The sequence below is a fragment of the Bubalus bubalis genome, chromosome 13, assembly GCF_019923935.1.
Source record: "Bubalus bubalis isolate 160015118507 breed Murrah chromosome 13, NDDB_SH_1, whole genome shotgun sequence".
In the NCBI taxonomy this organism is placed as follows: domain Eukaryota; kingdom Metazoa; phylum Chordata; class Mammalia; order Artiodactyla; family Bovidae; genus Bubalus; species Bubalus bubalis.
The window spans coordinates 54,957,312-54,981,887 of record NC_059169.1 but is presented as its reverse complement, the minus strand read 5'-3'; positions in this window follow the sequence as shown (position 1 = coordinate 54,981,887).

Below are 24,576 nucleotides of genomic sequence, written 5' to 3'. Positions count from 1 at the left end.
TAGGAAAAGGAGTACGTCAAGGCTGTATATTGTCACCCTGCTTATTTAACTTATATGCAGAGTGCATCATGAGAAACGCTGGACTGGAAGAAGCACAAGCTGGAATCAAGATTGCCAGGAGAAATATCAATAACCTCAGATATGCAGATGACACCACCCTTATGGCAGAAAGTGAAGAGGAACTAAAAAGCCTCTTGATGAAAGTGAAAGAGGAGAGTGAAAAAGTTGGCTTCAAGCTCAACATTCAGAAAACGAAGATCATGGCATGTAGTGCCATCACTTCATGGGAAATAGATGGGGAAAGAGTGGAAACAGTGTCAGACTTTATTTTTGGGGCGCCAAAATCACTGCAGATGGTGATTGCAGCTGTGAAATTAAAAGACGCTTACTCCTTGGAAGGAAAGTTATGACCAACCTAGACAGCATATTCAAAAGCAGAGACATTACTTTGCCAACAAAGGTCCATCTAGTCAAGGCTATGGTTTTTCCAGTAGTTATGTATGGATGTGAGAGTTGGACTGTGAAGAAAGCTGAGGGCTGAAGAATTGATGCTTTTGAACTGTGGTGTTGGAGAAGACTCTTGAGAGTCCCTTGGACTGCAAGGAGATCCAACCAGTCCATCCTAAAGGAAATCAGTCCTGGGTATTCATTGGAAGGACTGATGCTAAAGCTGAAACTCCAATACTTTGGCCACCTCATGCGAAGAGTTGACTCATTGGAAAAGACTCTGATACTGGGAGGGATTGGGGGCAGGAGGAGAAGGGGACGACAGAGGATGAGATGGCTGGATGGCGTCACTGACTCGATGGACATGAGTTTGAGTGAACTCTGGGAGTTGGTGATGGACAGGGAGGCCTGGCGTGCTGCCTTTCATGAGGTCACAAAGAGTCGGACACAACTGAGTGACTGAACTGAACTGAACTGAAGAGGCTCTTTAGCTCCTCTTCACTTTCTGCCATTAGAGTAGTATTATTTGCATATCTGAAGTAGTTGATATTTCTCCCAGCAGTATTGATTCCACCTTGTGATTCATCCAGCCTGGCATTTTGCATGATGTACTCTGCATGTAGGTTAGATAAGCAGGGTGACAATACACAGCCTTGACATACTCCTTTCCCAGTTTTGAACCAGTCCATTGTTCCATGCCCAGTTCTAACTGTTGCTTATTGACCTGCATACAGATTTCTCAGGAGGCAGGTCAGGTGGTCTGCTATTCCCATCTCTTTAAGGATTTTCCATAGTTTGTTGTGATGCACACAGTCAAAGGCTTTAGCACAGTCAGTGAAGCAGAAGTCAATGTTTTTCTGGAATTCCCTTGCTTTCTCCATGATTCTGTGAATGTTGTCAGTTTGATCTCTGGTTACTCTGCCCACAGTCAGATCCAAATATAAAACTTATCCAAAAATAAAATTTCTATTCCATAGATTCTTCAATGTTCACTGTATGTCTTTATTGACATTTAAAATAATTCCATAGACACATAGCCACACTGATTTTCATGACCACAGTAGAAATGTCACCTAAAAAGTCAGAGCACTGGTTTGCTAGCTTTGCTCTTACCCCAAGTTTGCTGATGCCTAGGTTTAGTCCTGGAATTTGTGTCTAATAAATTCTAGAAATGAAATATGATCAGCTCAGCCTAGGGATGCTGGCTCAAGATAGCTGTGCTATAAACTACTGGAGCTATTTTTCAAAGTAGAATGATAATTTAAGAATATGTATAATATTATATAATCACAGTAGGAAACATATATATACACTGGAAGGAAAAGTTCTATATTTCTGAAGAGTAGGGGCTAAACTTAAAATGTCTGCAATGTATGACAACTTTAAAAAGATTACACCATAAATAAGTGGTTCAGAATAAAACTTGTGATGTGTTTCTCATGTTCTCCTTCAGTCTAAGATCTTAAAAGCTGAAGGAAGAATTCCAGAACCAACAAAGCATTCAGAGTGATAATATGCTATTTCAGTTTTCTGGTTGACACTTTTCCTCCAATTTTCCAAATCGCTGTGTTCAGAAGGATGCCAATTTATTCTAAATTGATTTACTCCTAGATCTTTTTCTATGCTCCTGGGTTCTCACAGTTGGTGCTTCAAGACAATAGGAAATTTTGAAAATAGAAAAATAGTTATTCTCTCAGCTCAGGTCTCTTCATATAAAGTCATCTTGTATCTTCTTGTGGTGGGGAGTGATGTTAACACTGACTTGTCCTTGGGGCTTAAGCTGTTTGGACCTGCTCTGGGTGAAGATATTTCAAACTTTTATCATTATAGAACCTTAGTAAATGGGGCTGGGGGATGATTTGTTTAGTCCTGTTCTGTGAGGTGATAAATTTCTCTTCCCTGGTAACAAATTTCCTCCTCTTGAGAGGGGAGGAAATTATCTGAAACATGGTCTTATATGTCTGTCTCCTCCTAGACTGTGACTCCCTCGAGGGCAAAGATGGCATGTCTTTCTGTTTTCCGTCTCTGACATCTAGCACAGAGCATGCCGTGAAATTGACACTCGATGCATTTTATTGATCAAATTAATGAAATAGAATAAGATGGCACCAACACATTGCACAATCTGTTTTTCCTTCTGAATACTTCCTCTGATAACTCCATCTTTGTAGACACTCCAATAAAACAAGCAAACAAGCAAAAAGCCAGGACCAGTGCCATTGGCAAAACCCTGGAGTCATCCTTGGACCTTCTGTTTCTCTTTTCCATGTCCCATCTATCAGCAAACCTAACTGGTTCCCCCTGCACCCCTGCACCCCAGCTGACCCTTTCCATCTCTCCTGCTACCACAAAACTTCTAGTCCTCCTTTGCTGGGATGATTAAAATCCCTTCCTAAGTGGTCTGTTTTGCCTGGTCACCCTGGGCCTGTGCACAACCCTGCAGCCTGCGTGAACCTTTAAAATTTTGAGCCAGAATATACCGTTCTTACGCTTGAGTCACGCCCGTGATTCCACCATGTTCAGCAAGAAAGCCAGCATTTCAACAGGGCTCCATGAGCCTGGGCATCTCACCCCTGCCTTGCTTCCCTGGTTCGCTCTACTGTAGTCACACAACCTGGTTGTTGAATTCGATGGACATTTCAGTCTTTGTTATTGTTGTTTAGTCACTAAGTTGTGTCTGACTCTTTGCAACCCCATGGACTGCAGCATGCCAGGCCTCCCTGTCCCTCACTATCTCCTAGAGTTTGCCCAAGTTCCTGTCCATTGAATCTGTGATGCCATCCAACCATGTCATCCTCTGTCACCCTCTTCTCCTTCTGCTTTCAATCTTTTAGTTTTCATCTGATGCAAATGGGAATAACCATTTGAAATTACCACCTTAAAATTAACAAGAAATATGAGATCGAGGAGGAACTATATCCAAGGAGGAGCCATTGTTTTTCTCTGAGAAACAGCCCCCTGAATGGGACATGTGTAGGTGTGGTAGCCTCCTGCCCTTCATCACTGGGTCATGAGCATTTAAGTGTTTGTCCAACATCTGAATAGAGTCTACTGTTACTTCTGGGTCTTCTTCTCCTTCTCAGAAGTGTACAGTTATGATTTATAGAGCCCATTTCTTTTTCCTGCTCATGAAACGTCATGCATGTGACTCTCATCGGGCTTTTGAGGCAAGCATGGCCAAGGATAGGCAAGTAACCTGTGGTTTCTATAAGAAAGACAGGTTCCCTGGGCCACTGTAGTGCGAGAAGGCTTTCAGAATTCCCCCTTTCAGTTGGACATGACAAATACCCGAATGGACTCTGGGACTGAGAAATAGAGCAGCATTTAAAAACAGACCTCAGACTCTGGAACCAGACTGCTGGGTAGGGCTAAGTCACTCAGTGATCTGTGCCTCAGTTTCCTAGTCTGAAAAATGGACCTAATAGTTGGTTCTTACTTGTGTTAAAGAGACAATCTATGTTTTAAAGCATTTAGAAAAGAGCTTGGTATCTAATAAGCACTCAATAACCTTCAGCTAGTATTAGTATTGGAATTAAAATCAGAAGTAAAATTAAGATGAAAATAACATCAGTATCACTATTCATGCTATTCCTGGAATGGCTGAAGGGAGGTTCTAGAAATGACGGTAAAGATGAGTAAGGGCAGAGTAGATGACAACTCTTTATGTAGAGAGTACACTATAGAGACAAGTCATGTATACCTGCCTTTAAGTTGCAAATAGATGTTTTACAGACATTGCCTGTCTTCATGATCAAGAAATTCCAATACTTTGAAACACAAAATCTCAAATATGAACCTCCAGTGTCTCTTGGGTGCTGTTCATGCACGACTCTAGTGAGTAACTTACCAGCTGACATTTAGGATAGAAAATTAACTGTTTTAAATGCTGACAGAAAGTCATTTCTTTTTTTTTTTTTTTTTTTAAATCTTTTTTTTTTTTTTTTTTTTTTTTTTTAATTTTATTTTTAAACTTTACATAACTGTATTAGATTTGCCAAATATCAAAATGAATCCGCCACAGGTATACATGTGTTCCCCATCCTGAACCCTCCTCCCTCCTCCCTCCCCATTCCATCCCTCTGGGTCGTCCCAGTGCACCAGCCCCAAGCATCCAGTATCGTGCATCGAACCTGGACTGGCAACTCATTTCATACATGATATTTACCTGTTTCAATGCCATTCTCCCAAATCTTCCCACCCTCTCCCTCTCCCACAGAGTCCATAAGACTGTTCTATACATCAGTGTCTCTTTTGCTGTCTCGTACACAGGGTTATTGTTACCATCTTTCTAAATTCCATATATATGCGTTAGTATACTGTATTGGTGTTTTTCTTTCTGGCTTACTTCACTCTGTATAATAGGCTCCAGTTTCATCCACCTCATTAGAACTGATTCAAATGTATTCTTTTTAATGGCTGAATAATACTCCATTGTGTATATGTACCACAGCTTTCTTATCCATTCATCTGCTGATGGACATCTAGGTTGCTTCCATGTCCTGGCTATTATAAACAGTGCTGCGATGAACATTGGGGTACTCGTGTCTCTTTCCCTTCTGGTTTTCTCAGTGTGTATGCCCAGCAGTGGGATTGCTGGATCATAAGGCATGTCTATTTCCAGTTTTTTAAGGAATCTCCACACTGTTCTCCATAGTGGCTGCACTAGTTTGCATTCCCACCAACAGTGTAAGAGGGTTCCCTTTTCTCCACACCCTCTCCAGCATTTATTACTTGTAGACTTTTGGATTGCAGCCATTCTGACTGGCGTGAAATGGTACCTCATAGTGGTTTTGATTTGCATTTCTCTGATAATGAGTGATGTTGAGCATCTTTTCATGTGTTTGTTAGCCATCTTTATGTCTTCTTTGGAGAAATGTCTATTTAGTTCTTTGGCCCATTTTTTGATTGGGTCATTTATTTTTCTGGAGTTGAGCTGTAGGAGTTGCTTGTATATTCTCGAGATTAGTTGTTTGTCAGTTGCTTCATTTGCTATTATCTTCTCCCATTCTGAAGGCTGTCTTTTCACCTTGCTAATAGTTTCCTTTGATGTGCAGAAGCTTTTAAGGTTAATTAGGTCCCATTTGTTTATTTTTGCTTTTATTTCCCATATTCTGGGAGGTGGGTCATAGAGGATCCTGCTGTGATGTATGTCAGAGAGTGTTTTGCCTATGTTCTCCTCTAGGAGTTTTATAGTTTCTGGTCTTACGTTTAGATCTTTAATCCATTTTGAGTTTATTTTTGTGTATGGTGTTAGAAAGTGTTCTAGTTTCATTCTTTTACAAGTGGTTGACCAGAGTTCCCAGCACCACTTGTTAAAGAGATTGTCTTTAATCCATTGTATATTCTTGCCTCCTTTGTCGAAGATAAGGTGTCCATATGTGCGTGGATTTATCTCTGGGCTTTCTATTTTGTTCCATTGATCTATATTTCTGTCTTTGTGCCAGTACCATACTGTCTTGATAACTGTGGCTTTGTAGTAGAGCCTGAAGTCAGGTAGGTTGATTCCTCCAGTTCCATTCTTCTTTCTCAAGATCGCTTTGGCTATTCGAGGTTTTTTGTTTTTCCATACAAATTGTGAAATTATTTGTTCTAGCTCTGTGAAGAATGCTGTTGGTAGCTTGATAGGGATTGCATTGAATCTATAGATTGCTTTGGGTAGTATACTCATTTTCACTACATTGATTCTTCCAATCCATGAACATGGTATATTTCTCCATCTGTTAGTGTCCTCTTTGATTTCTTTCACCAGTGTTTTATAGTTTTCTATATATAGGTCTTTAGATTCTTTAGGTAGATATATTCCTAAGTATTTTATTCTTTCCGTTGCAATGGTGAATGGAATTGTTTCCTTAATTTCTCTTTCTGTTTTCTCATTATTAGTGTATAGGAATGCAAGGGATTTCTGTGTGTTGATTTTATATCCTGCAACTTTACTATAGTCATTGATTAGTTCTAGTAATTTTCTGGTGGAGTCTTTAGGGTTTTCTATGTAGAGGATCATGTCATCTGCAAACAGTGAGAGCTTTACTTCTTCTTTTCCAATTTGGATTCCTTTTATTACTTTTTCTGCTCTGATTGCTGTGGCCAAAACTTCCAAAACTATGTTGAATAGTAATGGTGAAAGTGGGCACCCTTGTCTTGTTCCTGACTTTAGAGGAAATGCTTTCAATTTTTCACCATTGAGGATAATGTTTGCTGTGGGTTTGTCATATATAGCTTTGATTATGTTGAGGTAGGTTCCTTCTATTCCTGCTTTCTGGAGAGTTTTGATCATAAATGGATGTTGAATTTTGTCAAAGGCTTTCTCTGCATCTATTGAGATAATCATATGGTTTTTATTTTTCAATTTGTTAATGTGGTGTATTACATTGATTGATTTGCGGATATTGAAGAATCCTTGCATCCCTGGGATAAAGCCCACTTGGTCATGGTATATGATCTTTTTAATGTGTTGTTGGATTCTGATTGCTAGAATTTTGTTAAGGATTTTTGCATCTATGTTCATCAGTGATATTGGCCTGTAGTTTTCTTTTTTTGTGGGATCTTTGTCAGGTTTTGGTATTAGGGTGATGGTGGCCTCATAGAATGAGTTTGGAAGTTTACCATCCTCTGCAATTTTCTGGAAGAGTTTGAGCAGGATAGGTGTTAGCTCTTCTCTAAATTTTTGGTAGAATTCAGCTGTGAAGCCGTCTGGACCTGGGCTTTTGTTTGCTGGAAGATTTTTGCTTACAGTTTCAATTTCCGTGCTTGTGATGGGTCTGTTAAGATTTTCTATTTCTTCCTGATCGAGTTTTGGAAAGTTGTACTTTTCTAAGAATTTGTCCATTTCTTCCACGTTGTCCATTTTATTGGCATATAATTGTTGATAGTAGTCTCTTATGATCCTTTGTATTTCTGTGTTGTCTGTTGTGATCTCTCCATTTTCATTTCTAATTTTATTGATTTGATTTTTCTCCCTTTGTTTCTTGATGAGTCTGGCTAATGGTTTGTCAATTTTATTTATCCTTTCAAAGAACCAGCTTTTGGTTTTGTTGATTTTTGCTATGGTCTCTTTTGTTTCTTTTGCATTTATTTCTGCTCTAATTTTTAAGATTTCTTTCCTTCTACTAACCCTGGGGTTCTTCATTTCTTCCTTTTCTAGTTGCTTTAGGTGCAGAGTTAGGTTATTTATTTGACTTTTTTCTTGTTTCTTGAGGTGTGCCTGTATTGCTATGAACTTTCCCCTTAGGACTGCTTTTACCGTGTCCCACAGGTTTTGGGTTGTTGTGTTTTCATTTTCATTCGTTTCTATGCAAATTTTGATTTCTTTTTTGATTTCTTCTGTGATTTGTTGGTTATTCAGCAGCGTGTTGTTCAGCCTCCATATGTTGGATTTTTTAATAGTTTTTCTCCTGTAATTGAGATCTAATCTTACTGCATTGTGGTCAGAAAAGATGCTTGGAATGATTTCTATTTTTTTGAATTTACCAAGGCTAGCTTTATGGCCCAGGATGTGATCTATCCTGGAGAAGGTTCCATGTGCACTTGAGAAGAAGGTGAAATTCATTGTTTTGGGATGAAATGTCCTATAGATATCAATTAGGTCTAACTGGTCTATTGTATCGTTTAAAGTTTGTGTTTCCTTGTTAATTTTCTGTTTAGTTGATCTATCCATAGGTGTGAGTGGGGTATTAAAGTCTCCCACTATTATTGTGTTATTGTTAATTTCTTCTTTCATACTTGTTAGCATTTGTCTTACATACTGCGGTGCTCCTGTGTTGGGTGCATATATATTTATAATTGTTATATCTTCTTCTTGGATTGATCCTTTGATCATTATGTAGTGACCATCTTTGTCTCTTTTCACAGTCTTTGTTTTAAAGTCTATTTTATCTGATATGAGTATTGCTACTCCTGCTTTCTTTTGGTCCCTATTCGCATGGAAAATCTTTTTCCAGCCCTTCACTTTCAGTCTGTATGTGTCCCCTGTTTTGAGGTGGGTCTCTTGTAGACAACATATGCAGGGGTCTTGTTTTTGTATCCATTCAGCCAGTCTTTGTCTTTTGGTTGGGGCATTCAACCCATTTACGTTTAAGGTAATTACTGATAAGTATGACCCCGTTGCCATTTACTTTATTGTTTTGGGTTCGAATTTATACACAATTTTTGTGTTTCCTGTCTAGAGAATATCCTTTAGTATTTGTTGGAGAGCTGGTTTGGTGGTGCAGAATTCTCTCAGCTTTTGCTTGTCTGAAAAGCTTTTGATTTCTCCTTCATACTTGAATGAGATCCTTGCTGGGTACAATAATCTGGGCTGTAGATTATTTTCTTTCATCATTTTAAGTATGTCTTGCCATTCCCTCCTGGCTTGAAGAGTTTCTATTGAAAGATCAGCTGTTATCCTTATGGGAATTCCCTTGTGTGTTATTTGTTGTTTTTCCCTTGCTGCTTTTAATATTTGTTCTTTGTGTTTGATCTTTGTTAATTTGATTACTATGTGTCTTGGGGTGTTTCGCCTTGGGTTTATCCTATTTGGGACTCTCTGGGTTTCTTGGACTTGGGTGATTATTTCCTTCCCCATTTTAGGGAAGTTTTCAACTATTATCTCCTCAAGTATTTTCTCATGGTCTTTCTTTTTGTCTTCTTCTTCTGGGACCCCTATGATTCGAATGTTGTAGCGTTTAATATTGTCCTGGAGGTCTCTGAGATTGTCCTCATTTCTTTTAATTCGTTTTTCTTTTATCCTCTCTGATTCATTTATTTCTACCATTCTATCTTCTAATTCACTAATCCTATCTTCTGCCTCTGTTATTCTACTATTTGTTGCCTCCAGAGTGTTTTTAATTTCACTTATTGCATTATTCATTATATATTGACTCTTTTTTATTTCTTCTAAGTCCTTGTTAAACCTTTCTTGCATCTTCTCAATCCTTGCCTCCAGGCTATTTATCTGTGATTCCATTTTAATTTCAAGATTTTGGATCAATTTCACTATCATTATTCGGAATTCTTTATCAGGTAGATTCCCTATCTCTTCCTCTTTGGTTTGGTTTGGTGGGCATTTATCCTGTTCCTTTATCTGCTGGCTATTCCTCTGTCTCTTCATCTTGTTTAAATTGCTGAGTTTGGGGTGTCCTTTCTGTATTCTGGCAGTTTGTGGAGTTCTCTTTATTGTGGCGTTTCCTCGCTGTGTGTGGGTTTGTACAGATGGCTTGTCAAGGTTTCCTGGTTAGGGAAGCTTGTGTCGATGTTCTGGTGGATGGAGCTGTATTTCTTCTCTCTGGAGTGTAATGAAATGTCCAGTAATGAGTTATGAGATGTCTATGGTTTTGGGGTGACTTTGGGCAGCCTGTATCTTGAAGCTCAGGGCTGTGTTCCTTTGTTGCTGGAGAATTTGCTTGTTATGTCTTTCCCTGGAACTTGTTGGCCCTTGTGTGGTGCTTGGTTTCAGTGTCGGTATGGAGGCGTTTGATGAGCTCCTGTCAATTAATGTTCCTTGGAGTCAGGAGTTCCCTGGAGTCAGGGATTGGACTTAAGCCTCCTACTTCCAGTTATCGGTCTTAATTTTACAGTAGTTTCAAAACTTCTCCTTCTATACAGCACCACTGATAAAACATCTACGTTAAAGATGAAAAGTTTCTCTGCTGTGAGGGTCACTCAGAGAGGTTCACAGCGTTACATGGAGAAGAGAAGAGGGAGGAGGGAGTTAGAGGTGACCCAAATGAGATGAGGTGGAATCAATAGTGGAGAGAGTGGGCTAGCCAGTAGTCACTTCCTTATGTGCACTCCACAACTGGACCACTCAGAGATGTTCACGGAGTTATACAGGGAAGAGAAGAAGGAGGCAGGAGACAGAGGTGGCCAGAAGGATAAAAGGGGGAAATGAAAAGGCGGGAGACAGATCCAGCCAGTAATCAGTTCCTTAAGTGTTCTCCACCGTCTGGAACACACAGAAATTCACAGAGTTGGGTAGAGTAGAGAGGGGTTAGGGAGGAGATACAGGTGACCTGGTGGAGAAAATGGAGAGTCCAAAGGGAGAGAGAGCAGTCAAGCCAGTAATCTCGTACACTAGTGAAAAATGGGTCCTGAAGATTGGGTTCTTAAAGGTACAAAATTGGTAACAAATACATCAAAACAAAAATTAGAAATTAGAGTAGAGTTTGGAATTTCAAAAATGCGATGTTAATGAAAAGGAGAAGGAAAAGAAAGAGAGAAAAAACGAACACAGAAAAACAAACAAGGTCGTGAAAGTAATAAAGAAACTACAGGTACAAAATTGATAACTAATACCAAACAGCAAAAATTAAAAATCCAGAGTAGAGTTTGGAATTTCAAAAATACAACGTTAAAAAAAAAAAAAAAAAAAAGAAGAAGAAGAAGAAAAATAAAGAGAGAAAACAAACAAACCAACAAAAACAATGTCGCAAAAATTATAAAGAAAATACAGGTACAAAATTGATATCAAATACCAAAAAGCATAAATTAAAAATCTTGAGTAGAGTTTGGAATTGCAGATATACGATGTTATATAAAAGAAGAAGAGAAAGAAACAGAGGAAAAAAAAAAAAAAAGTCACAGCAATTATGAAAAAAACTATAGGTACAAAATTGATAACATATATCAAAAGGCTAAAATTAAAAATCTAGAGTAGAGTTTGGAATTTCAAAAATGCAATGTTAAAGAAAAGAAGAAAAAGAAAAAAGAAAAAAAAAAAAAAACCACGGTCAAAAAATTATAAAATATATATATGAAGTTTGCTGAAGAAGAAAAAAAAAAAATAGGGTCTTTTTTTTTTTTTTTGCAAAGTAATAGTTATAAAAGTGAAAATTAAAGGACAATAGAGGACTTAAAAAAAATTTTTTTTTAATTAAAAAAAAAAAAGAAAGAAAGAAAGATTGATCGTAAAAATAGTAAAAATATATCTAGGTCTTTCTCTGGTTTTGTTGTGAGTATTGTGGGTTCAGTTCATTTTTGGCAGTTCCTTAGTCCGACTTATATTTCTCAAGATCTATAGGCCCCTTCCTATGTAATCCGTAGTAACCACAGGGTTTTAATCTATGGCCTGTAGCTTCCAAGGCGTTTCCCTCTGTTAGAGCTTCTTCTGTTTGCTGGTCTCTTCAGTGTCTGGTTCCCGCCCTGACACAAAGGGGACGGTGGAGGACCCTATTTTTTTTTTTTTTTTTTTTTTAAATTTAGGCTCACTTGTTCAGCCGCGCTGTGGGGAGGGAGGGAGGGATGCTGCAAACAGATAACACTGGCGTGCGCTCGAAGTGCCTCGGCCACACTGGGTCTGCCCCCGCTCACGGCGCGTGTAACCTCCCTGCCCACACTGCTTGGGCTCTAGGTTGTTCCGCCGGGAACAATCAGAGGCCGGCCCTGGACTGAGCTCCCAGGTCCAAGCCGCTCAGGTTCAGGCACTCGGGTAGTCCTCAGAGGCGCAGACTCGGTTGGGCCTGCGTTTTGTGTTCTTCCCAGGTCGAGCAGCTCAGGCGATGAGGTGCTTGGCGGGCGCCAATGCTGCGACTTATCGCCTCCCCGCCACTCGGTTATCTGGGTGTAAAACCGGCGCACCTTCTCAGGCAGATGTTGACCGTCCAGACCCCCAAGAAGTTTTAGTTAGCAAAGAAGCCTGCTTACAGTTTTATAGATAGTGTCTCTCTGGGGCTGCGATTGCCCCCTTCCGGCTCTGGTTGCCTGTCACCGGAGGGGGAGGTCTGCAGCCGGCTATCTCTGTTCAGTCCTTTGTTCTGTGCGCGGGCCTGGCGGTGTCTTAGGTTAGGGCTGGCTTTTCGCGTGGTAGATATCCCACAGTCTGGTTTGCTAGCCCAAATTATTTCGCTCAGATAGCGCTCAGGACATTCGGCCCGATTCTTACTCTAAGGGACACAGCCCGTGCCGCACTTCCCTGCCCAGCCCCCGCTTGCTAATGCCGTGTGCAGGCGTCTGCGCTGCTTCTCCGCTGGGGGAGTTCCCGTAGGGCTCACAATCCGCGATTTTTAATTGTTTATTTTTTTTTTTTTTCCCCTCCCTTTTATGTTGCCCTCTGTGCTTCCAAAGCTCGGCACAGATTCGGCAGTGAGAGGGTTTCCTGGTGTTTGGAAACTTCTCTCTTTTTAAGACTCCCTTCCCGGGACGGAACTCCGTCCCTCCCTCTTTTGTCTCTTTTTTTGTCTTTTATATTTTTTCCTACCTCCTTTCGAAGAGTTGGGCTGCTTTTCTGGGTGCCTGATGTCCTCTGCCGGCATTCGGAAGTTGTTTTGTGGAATTTACTCGATGTTTAAATGCTCTTTTGATGAATTTGTGGGGGAGAAAGTGTTCTCCCCGTCCTACTCCTCCGCCATCTTCATCAGAACCTCAGTCATTTCTATTCTATATAGTTTCTGAAGGAGCCGAGGTTATGAGTAACCCTTTTAAAAATGATGTTCCCATAAATTATACTAAGTTGTTAGTCTTCTGTTATGTAAGGCATTGCTCTTCAGGCAAATATGAATGCAAATTTTCCATTAAATAATGGTGTGGGAAGGTCTTATTCATGACTCACTTTCCTCATCTACGGAACAAGGGGCTGTAGTTACTAATTGGATGATCTCTTTGGTCCTTTGCAGGGCAGTTATTGTCTCTGTGGCTTTGGGTGTGAAGCAATTACAGAGACATGTCTTCAAGTTACTCCTGAGTTATTGTTGCTAGAGAGTGCCGTCATCATGCTTTGCAGAAAAAAATCATGGCTCGGCACAGTGGAGGCTAGCTGTTGGTTTTCACCTTAAATTCTAAGTAGAGAGTGACTTTTCTCTCAAACAGAATTTAAAATGACCCTGATATTGTCATAGTCACAGAACACTGACTGTGCTGGAGAGAGCAAAGAGAACGAAAACGACAGAATGGTTTACACTGGAGAAGAAGAAAGTACCAGTCAACTGAACCATTATCCGTGATTGTTTTCCAGCAAGGTGATGGTTTGAACACAAACCTAATTATTTCCTGATTCCCACTGCAAGGATGAGAAAAATATGAAAATAAAGAAACACTTAAGGGGCTCAGTGCAGAAGAAAAAACTAATTTCACATCAGACAGAAAAACTCACCTGTTAATCAAAGAACTACAGAAGAATCCTACAAATCTATTTAAACAAAACTACAATCACTTGAAAATTAGAATAACATTCTCCAAAATAACTGTTTGGTAGAGAGGAAATTACTATAGTTATTGGCAATTAGATGACTAAATGAGAATACTGCACAAAAAACTTATGGGATATTTCATGTTCATGGATTTAAGGATTTAATATTGTTAAAATGGCCATACTACCCAAAGCTATCTACAGATACAATAGAATTGCTATCAAAATCCCAATGACATTTTTTCTTAGAAATAGAACAAGCAATCCTAAATTTCTGTGGAATCATAAAAGACCTTGAATAGCCAAAGCAATCTTGAGAAAGAAGAACAAAGCTGGAGGCATCATTCCCCCTGATTTCAAACTATATTACAAAGATAGCATAATCAGAACAGTGTAGTATTGACATAAAAATGGCATGTATCAATGGAATATAACAGAGAGCCCAGAAATAAACCCATGCATGTATGGTCAATTAATTTACAACAAAATAGTCAAGAATATACAATGGGGAAATAAGTTTGTTCCATAAGTGGTGTTGGGAAAACTGGAAATTAAAATACAATATCAAAAGAAATAAAATATATAAATAGAGCCAAATGGAACATCAAGAGCTGAAAAAACAGCAACTAAAGTGACAATTTAACTGGATGGGATAAACAGCAGATTACATGACTTCAGATGAAAAACTCATAAACTTGAAGACATAGAAATAGAAATAATCCAGATAGAGGCAAAGGAAAGAGACAGGAAAAAAAAATCTTTCTCAAACCCAGAGACTCAGTAAGCCATGGGACATTGGGAAGCAATGTAATATATGTGTAATTGGAGGCCCAAAAAGCAGGGGCAGAAAAAAATTTGAGGAAATAATGGCCAAGATATTTTCCAAATCTAATAACACTAAATCTGCAGATCCAAGAGACTTAAGACGTACTCAGCTGTATAAACAAAAAGATCACACTGTCACATACCATATGAGGCTGCTGAAAACCACCACAGAAAGATCTTCATACAGCCAGAGGGAAAAGACATCTTAGATCAAGAGGAACAAAGCTAAGAATAACAACAAACACCCTGTGAGACACTATCCTAGCTTGGAGACGATCAAACATCGGGAAAAGGCTAAAAGAAAAAAGCCAAACTCAAATTTTACGCTCAGTGAAAACACTTTTCCTGAATGAAGGTGACATGCAGACTTTCTTGTACAATCAGAAGTTGAGAGGATCGTTGCCTGAGCACCTGCACCGTAAGAGATGTTAAAGAAGTTTCTTTAGTTCGAAAGAAAATAAGACCGTGATTTTGCACCCCGTGTTTATGGCCACAACCTATTTTCAATGCAGGTGATGTTTTGTTTACTATTTTTGACTCCTTTTTGTGTGTTTTGGTGATTTGTTCAGGAAGGAGAGTGAAATAAATGGGTACGACTTTCCCTTTTTCCAATAAAAGTGAAAAATTTCCTTTTAAAACTTAGAATAATGGATTTTGGTTAATTGCTCCTCATATTTAACAAGATAATTTTATTTCATTGCATTTTTAAACAACATTAGACATTTTATGTGGATTCAGTAGCATGCACTGAAAACAAATGTAAAATGATTATGCAGAACCATTATGCCAAGACAAGAAGATATTGCCTGAACTCATATTTTCACGTCATGTTCTGCCTAAATTTGGATTCTCATCATGTGCTTGTCCTCTCGGTGTGATCTGAGCCTCGTGCTGTGGTCTGAGGTCTGCCTGAATGTTGAAGTTCTAAATACCTTCTCAGAGGACATTCTAGGATTGCAACCTTCAAGCAACTGTAAAGTCACATTTCTTGAATTTTAGGCTACTCATATCAATATGTTCTTTTAAAGAAGAAGGAGGAGAAGGGAGCCCTACTGATATCTTTGTCACTTCTTGCCCAGAGATGCTTTTTTTATATATTTAGAGTTACCTTGAATATAAACCCTGGGCGTCCTTTAGATGAATATGTTTAAACATAATTTTTGAGTGTCTCCTGGATTCAGATCTATAGACAGGACAGACTGAAGAGTTATGCTGATGGGCTGATCCTCTTGAAATAAGATTCTTGAAATAAAATTGCCATCTGGTTATCTCCTTTACTAAAGTGGCAATTTAGATATTATTTTTAAAACCAGGAGAACAGAACAAACGTGCTTATGTGAATTTTTGCTTGAGAATTTTTAAATGTTCTTGCTCTCAAATAAAATTGAATTCTTTCTGGATGGAAATGTGTGTTGTTCACTACATACGTAGGTCCGTGAAGCTGTGGGATGTCAGCCATATTTTTAATGATGTAGATGCCGCGCACTGTGGAGGTGCCTGTGGCCTGGCAGTAAGATGCACAACTCCAGATGCGACCTGTTGACATTCTCCCCGGATGCACTCAGTTGGAGAATGCCTCCTGACTTCACCTGAGTGAGATGCTGATAGTCTTAATTTAGGGTCATTAGAGAAGACAGCCAGAGAAGGCAATGGCACCCTATTCCAGTACTCTTGCCTGGAAAATCCCATGGATGGAGGAGCCTGGTAGGCTCTAGTCCATGGGGTCGCTAAGAGTTGGACATGAGTGAGTGACTTTACTTTCACTTTTCACTTTTATGCGTTGGAGAAGGAAATGGCAACCCACTCAGTGTTGTTGCCTGGAGAATCCCAGGGACGGGGGACCCTGGTGGGCTGCCATCTATGGGGTCGCACAGTGTCGGACACGACTGAAGCAACTTAGCAGCAGCAGCAGCAGCAGAGAAGATGGCAGCAGGTGTTCTATTCCTATCGGCCTGATGAGTTCTTCATGAATAATGTCGGTCAATTTTTTTCCAATGGTGAATCAACTTTGTGTGTCTAGAATATGTTCAGCTGGCTCACTCATATTACCCCCACCTTTATACATGACTGGATTTAGCTTGTGAATATTTTAAGAGTTTTGCACCTATGTTCATACAAGAGATAGACTAATTTAGATAAATGAGTCCTGAGTCATTGACTAATGCACACTGTTGTCTTCCTTTTAAGGTAAGCTTTGCTGGTCAGGTGTTCACCCGAGAACTTTATCTGCACCATCTCACTTAAGCATGCATGCATGTTAAGTTGCTTCAGTCATGTCCAACTCTTTGTGACCCCATGGACTGTAGCCCACCAGGCTTCTCTGTCCATGGGATTCTCCAGCAAAGAATCCTGGAATGGGTGGACATTGCCTCCTCCAGGGGATCTTCCAGACCCAGGGATCAAACCCTCATCTCTTACTACTCCTGCACTGGAAGGTGGATTCTTTATCACTAGCGCCATCTCACTTAATCTTTTAATAAAACAATGAGAGCCCTGGTTTGCTGAAGAGCAAACAGAGAGGTGAAGTAACTCCATCAAGGGCCAAGCTGGATGGAGGAGGAGTCCAGAGTCCACCCCAGAGTGTGTCCCAGTGCTCACTCCCCCTCCCTGCCTGAGGCTCCTTGCTGTGGGCTTGGACCGCTGCTCTTTCTACTCTGTTGAACCGACTCCTTGGCTCGTGTAGTTTCCATTTTTCTCCATTTCTAGTAAATGCCTTCACCATCAAAATTTCCTTGATTGATGCTTTGTCCAAATTCTGTGTTTTGATATATGGTGTTCTATTCTCACTCATTTCTGAATAGCCTTTAATTTTAATTTTGAGTTTCTTTTTATCTTGAGTCATTTAGAAGAGCGATTCAACATTTCTCAGTAGGAGGTTTCTTTAGGGCTAGGCTTTAGTTGTTTACAGTCTGGTTTTGTGACCCTTTAATCAGAACTTGGGCTGTATGATTTCTGCTTTGGGACTTCGGAAGGCATTTTTTGGTAACCTCACATCTGGCTTATTATTGCAACTGTTATATGATGTTTGAAAAGAACGTTTAGTTGCAATTTGTTTGGTACACAATTCTCTCTCTATATATATATGTATGATATATGTATATCATACCAAGTTGGATGTTTGTGGTATTCAAATTCTTCATATTGTTTTTTCAGTATGACTTTGCTGTTTTCTGAGACAGGTTTTTTTCCTCCCTAATTCTAGTCTTCTCAGTTTCTTTGTATTTTTTGAAAGTATTTCCTTTCTGTATTTCAATGCGATGCTGTTCAGTCCTTGAGTTTTTTTGCCTTTTGAATGCAGGTGCCTTTGTCAACATAAAGCATTTGCCTTCATCACACTCAGTGTTTGAGTCCTGTATTCAGTTTTGTCAAATATATATTTCTCTAAGCCATTTTTCATGTTTTTAGCAGTTATATGGCCTGTCTTTGCCCATCTCTTCCTTTTCAGATTTCCAAGTCATAAACACATCTGCTAAGAGAGCAGATCTTAAAAGTGTTTAATCACAAGAAAAAAAATTAACTGTTCACGATGACAGATGTTAACTAGACTTACCCGGGTGGTCATTCACAACATAACAAATAGCAAATTATGTCGTACATCTGAAACTAGTATATCATTATGTGTCAATTATACCTCAGTAAAAAAATATGATTGCATCCTGCTTTAGCATACTCTGTTCCATTATTTAAAAAAAGATTATACTTAAATCTTTTGTTTTTATTTTTAAAATATTTTTAGAGTTTTAAAAAGTTTTTCATATTTTAAACTTCAAATAATCTAGAAGTTAATTTTGAATATGATATGTAATACGTGGCCAACATTTTCCCCAGATAAGTGGTCATTTCTGGCAACATAATGAGATTTATGTGTTTTTGCACATATATATATATAGTGGAGGACAGAGGAGCCTGGCGTGTTGCAGCCCATGCGGTCGTAAAGAGTCAGACTCGACTTAGTGACTGAACAACACTATTTTTCACTTATTCTTTATGCTAAAGCAGACCCTGCAAATTTATTTTGTAACAATTTCATATGATCATCACGTTGTCTGTTATTATATATTCATTGCTTTTTAAAATGACCAAAAATGATATATGTTACTTATTTTTAACACATTAAATAATGGTTTATTCAAAAGCACATGCTGGAATCACATAGATCTGGGTTTGGATTTTGACTCTACCTCTGCCTACCTATGCAATCTCTGTGGGTTATTTAACCTGTCTCTACTCAGTGTATTCACTTGTGGAAATGTTTTAAATGAATATTTGTCTTGAAGGTTTGCAGTGACATTTACAGGAAAGAAGTAGATACAACACTTAGCACAGAGCTCAGGTTTTATTTATCAGTAGACATGACATCATAATTTTTTATTCCTGGATTTTTGAATTTATTTTCTTATTTATTTTATTGAAGTATAGTTGATTCACAATGTTGTTAATTACTATTGTACAGCAAAATGAACAGTTATATGTACATTCTTTTTAAAATATTCTTTTCCATTATGGTTTATCATAAGATTTTTTTAAATGTGAGTAAAATTGCTTTAGAATGTTGTGTTGGTTTCTGCTGTACAACAGTGCAAATCAGCTGTATGTGTACATATGGCCTCTCCCTCCCACCCCTCCATCCCACCCCTCTAGGGTGTCACGGAGCACTGAGCTGAGCTCCCTGTGCTATATAGCAGCTTCCCACTGGCTATTCTACACATGGGAGTGTATATATGTCAATGTTACCCTCTCAATTCGTCCCCCTCTCCTTCCCTCACTGTGTGCACATATCTGTTCTCTACATGTGTGTCTCTGTTCCTGCCCTACAAATAGGTTCATCAGTACCATTTTTCTATAATTTTTGCAGTAGTAATCAAAAGGGCATTTGACTTATTTTAACAGTATTAATTGAATTAGAATATTCCCAAGCCTGGGTTGTTTGCCCCCGTGCCCACTTGGCGTTATCAGTAGGCAGATGACATGGAGAAACTCAGCTGTATCTTGTGAAAGATTTGCAGGACTGCAGCCTTGTAATACCAGGAGGTGATGCAGTGCTTTAAATGGGGTCTGGAGTCTGAAATACTGGGTTCAGTAGTACACACAGCTGATGTTTCTAACACAGGGGTCTGGAATTGGAAATACTGTGTTCACGAGCACACACAGCTGTGATTTCTAACACAATCACAGAAAATACACTTTGTTGGTAGGTACATATGCATACACCAGGCATCCTTTAGTCCATTTCTCTGAGATTCGTTGTGTCTGTTGGTGAGAGATTTGCACTTTGAATATGCAGACATGGACTCAAGTTTGAGATTTGACCATAGACTGGATGAAATTTTTGATGTAGAACTTACTTTGCAAAAGCTACCTACCAGTTTACACAGACTCATATGTTCAAAGAAAGACGTTATCTTTAGTATGTTTTTAAGTTGTATCTGTTTATCTCTCTATGTATTCGTATACAAGTATCTATATATAAGGATAATTTTGAAGAATTTTTAGTGGTATTGTGAGAGTATGACAGTTTTCACAGTGATAAAACCAAATCGAATAATTTCTGAAAGAACAGTATTTCTGACGTTTAATCCTCTCCCTGCCTGATTCCTAATATGTTACAAGCCTTATTACCCTTTTCATGACTTACCTCTAGTCAGTATATAATTTATTTTTCTCTTGCCCTTTTATAGAGCTAGCATTATCTACAATGAAAGCCCTGGTTTAATTAGTGTTTAGTTTGACTTTTCACCAGAAGCCAGTGATATAAAAGAGTGTAGCAAAGTTTTAATTATTATTTTTTGTGTTGTTTTGTTTTATTTTGTTACTGAAAATGTTCTAGTGATGCCAATCCCTTACAGCTTCAGTATTTTAATCACTTTTTGGCTTCTTTCTTCCAGGAAATGGAAAGAGCATGTTAGAAAAGTTTCTTCTAAACCAACTTTTTGTATACAACCTTTAGACAATTAAAGTTCTAAAGTCTTTCAAGAGACACTGTAATTGTCCAAGAAAGTATGATGTCTCAAAGTCTTTTGGCAAATTAATTATTTGCTTTCTGATCATTCTTTTGGAGTAATATTTCTTATTAAGGCCATTCATTGCAAGGTTGGAACTAAGTCTGTCCTGAATCAATAAACTGTGTACACAGGTTACACCAATTCTGTCTTGCATTTTAGTTTCTTTTCCACAACTAGGCTTCCCAGGAGGCACTAGTGGTAAAGAACCTGCCTGCCAATGCAGGAGACGTAATAGATGCGGGTTCAATCCCTGGGTCAGGGAAGATTCCCTGGAGGAGGGCATGCAACCCACTCCAGCATTCTTGCCTGGAGAATCCCATGGACAGAGGAGCCTGGTGGGCCACAGTCCAGTGGATTGCAGAGTCTGACTCCACTGAAATATCTTATTCAATAGAAATCGACAAACACTTTCATTTTCCACAACTAGAGTTTATTGTAGCGTCCATAACTTTCTTAGAACATGTGTCCTTTGAGCCACGCTAAGCTTTAAATCCTTCTGAAGCACACTAGCATGTGTGATCAGTCTCTCAGTCATGTCTGACGCTTTGCGACCCCATGGACTGTAGCCCACCAGGTTTCTCTGTCCATGGAATTTACAGGCAAGAATACTGGAGTGGGTTGCCATTCCCTCCTCCAGAATACGCAATTGGAGATGCCAAGGAATTGGAGATGTCAGGAAGTAGGTCTGGAACTCAGAAGCCTACTCTCACTGAAGACGTCAGGTAGGACTTGTCTACTGAGAGGGGAATGTATTTTTCTTCTTGCTGCTGTCACAAACCACCACAAACCTGTTGGCTCAAAGCAATGCATATTTATCATCTTACAGTTTTGGATGTCATCAATCCGAAAAAAGCTTACCTGAGCTGCTGTCGACATGTCAGCAGGCCGGCCCCCCTGCTGGTGGCTCCAGAGAAGTGTGTGTCTATTCTGGCTCTGGAGGCTGCCTGTCTTCCTCAGCTCGTGGACCGTCCTCCATCCTCACACCATCCAGGAAGGAGCCCCCACTCTCTCCCCAACCAACACCCTTGCTTCTGTCATTACATCACCTCCTCTGATTCTGACCCAGAGAATTTCAGACAGTCTCCCCATCTTGAGAGTCTTAACCATATCTGCAAAGTCCCTTTTGCCGTGTAAAGCAATGTATTACCTTCCACAGTGGTAAGCATCTTTGGGGTTTGTGCATGCATGCTCAGCAGCTCGGTGGTGTCGGACTCTCTGCAACCCCAAAGACTGTAACCCACCAGGTTCCTCTGTTCATGGGATTCTCCAGGCAAGAATACTGGAGTGGGTAGCCATTTCCTACTCCAGCGAATCTTCTTGACCCAGGGATCGAACCCGCATCTTCTGCATTGCAGGCAGATTCTTTACCACTGGGTCACCTGGGAAGCCCTTTGGATTCTAATTATTTGGAGTTTAGAATACACATTATATATTCACAGTCTACTTTCATTGAGAATACATTTTGCGGCACTCACACCAGCAGGTCGGATTTCAAACCACAGAAACTGCCTCTTGGATGGGCAAGTTATCAGTTAGTCTGGTGAAGGGCAGAGTGGAAGGAGAGCAGTGAAACCACAGATGGGAAGGTAGTTTCCTTTCTCTTGTGCTTCATTGGATAACATATCAGTTGTGTTTTACATAAAATTGTTTTAGCCTTAAATGTTTTCTATAAGAGTCCAATGAATGAGCCTCATGCATCTTATAAACTAGCTGAACCTTGGAAGTAATAAGGTAAGTGATGTCTTTTCTATCCTTAAGTTCCTGTCTCTGGTGCTTGCATCCTCAGTTACATTGGTTTTACTCATGCCTGTTGGCTACGATCACTCTATGGACTGAGTGATCAGGAGGGCAAACACGCTCAGTGCTAGCCCAGTGCATCACACATCAGACCTCTGACTCCGGGTGGCAGGGGTGTCTCTGTGGTGTGTGTGGTTTAGTTTCACAATTGAAATGGTATCAAGGAGTTCCAGACCATTCAGTGGCAACTTCTGTGTGTTCATTCTGGGTAGGAAACAAAACATCAAAAAATGAGGAAGTCAAGGACTCATGATGAGGACAACATTGGACTTGAGATGCTGTTTGTGTCGTTGAATGTCAGAGACTTTGACAAGTCCATGTAGTCTTCTTTAATTGGAGGATAGTTGCTTTACAATGTTGTGTTAGTTTCTGCTGTGAATGAGCTCTAAGTATACACATATCCCCTCCGTCTTGGACCTCCGTCTCCTCCCTTCCCCTCTAACCCTCCAGGTCATCACAGAGCACCGAGCTGAGCTCCATGTGCTGTACAGCAGCTCCCCACTAGCTGTTTGCTTGATACATAGCCTTCTTAAGGTGTTAAACTGGCTGTTCTCGGAGAAACCTTCTAGCCCTGGATTATATACCCAAAGAAAGAAAATAAGAAAGAAAGATAGGGAAAAAAAGAAAAGAGAGAAGAAAGGAAAGAAAGAAAAACAATAGACCCTGAAAGGACCTCCTTGTAGTAAACCTGAAGCTAATGATAGACATACCTCTGAGTCAGGAAACGTCTCCATACAGAGGATCACCTGCAAGGTTAACTTCTGCAGACCTTCGCTTTCTGTTTCGCAGGGCGTCTGTGTCTTTGAAAACATCATGCATCTTTATGATCAACTGCTGCTGTTACTTTCCTCTCCTCCTTCTTTTTGTGAGACAGGAAAATGAGATGCCTAACTGCGAGAGGCATTCAGGTGGAAAACAATTACATGATCTTATCTGAATCTGACAGCCCTTTTTATATGACTACCAGACTATATAGCTCCTGTTATTGTGAGATTATTTGTTCTTACATGTTTGTTCAAATTTTATTTAATGCTTTGTCAGTTTTTAATATCAGAATGAATCACAGAAAAAATTAAATAAGCACACTTAAGGGAAATAAGCTAACAGATGTCTTTGTGAACTCTTAGGTGGCCATTATGGAATTTGCAGAAGGTTATCTACCATTTGTATCATTGAACAAAATAACAGCAGATGATGTAGCCTGGACAGAAAATGGAATCGACTGGAAAGGAACTATAAATTTTGAAAATAAAATAACAGAAGCAAGATGATATAGAAAGAGAGTTATCCTGAAAAGCCTGAGAATTAAAAATGCGTGCTAAAACGGACAAATGCACATGTACACACAGAACCAAAGTATATACTCTTTACAACACACATAGTAATACAGAATACATTTAATGAAAGTATCAAAGCAAGTGTTGACTTCGTCTTTAAGGCAGTAGCACCGGCCTGTGTGGGCACCTGTCTCCACCTGAGAAAGTGTGGCAGCTGGTCACCCAGGTGACCTTCATCTGAGAGTCTTCCCAGGCAGTGCTTCTTAAAGTCATTTGTTCTTTTATTTTCTAAATGTTGATGTGGCATCACAAGAATGCATGTAAATCAAGCACAAATGCATCGATTTCTGAAGGATGCTATTCTCTCTTATGACTAGAGTGATTTTTCATCTATCTGTACCCAGTAAAATGATTCCATTGTTATAAATTGTTTCTGAAGACCCTGAGCAATTCAACACCTGAATAATTCAAGAGTAGTTTTCAAGAGTAATTCAGGAGTAAAGAGATAAATGTAGGGTAGGTAGTATGCTTTTACAGAGCTTAGAAATCTGAAATTGATGTGTACAGGCACGTTGCTATGGCATTTATTTTGCAGCCATGTCACCAGTATTTTTTTCATCATTCCTGCCTGATACATAGTGATTTGCTTTGCTATACAAAGCTTTGCTTCTCTAATGTTGCTTTTAATTTTCAAAGTTTTCTAACCTTAACTGAAAACTATTTGATTCTTTTTTATTGATTTATCTGGCTATTAATCCTTTATTTGGGGGGTTTATTTTTCCAATCTCATATTGGCACCACCATTTAATGTACATTTAATAACATTATTGTCGTGTATAAAATTACTTAAAATTTTATGTTTTGTGAATATTAAAAAAAGCCATAGTCCCTAAATCAGGCTTCCCAGGTGGCTCAGTGGTAAGAAATCTTCAGGAGATGGAGGTTCAGTCACTTTTTGGATGTTCTCTTCCATGCTGCAGGGTGAGAATTCTCTTTCTGATCAAATGATTTTTCCTCTGTGGGTAAAATAAGGAAGGATAGATTTTACTGACTACATGATAGTCATGATCCAGGGCTGCCCCCGTCAGGACCTATAGCACATTCATAGCCAGTTCAGTATTGAGGTGAGAGC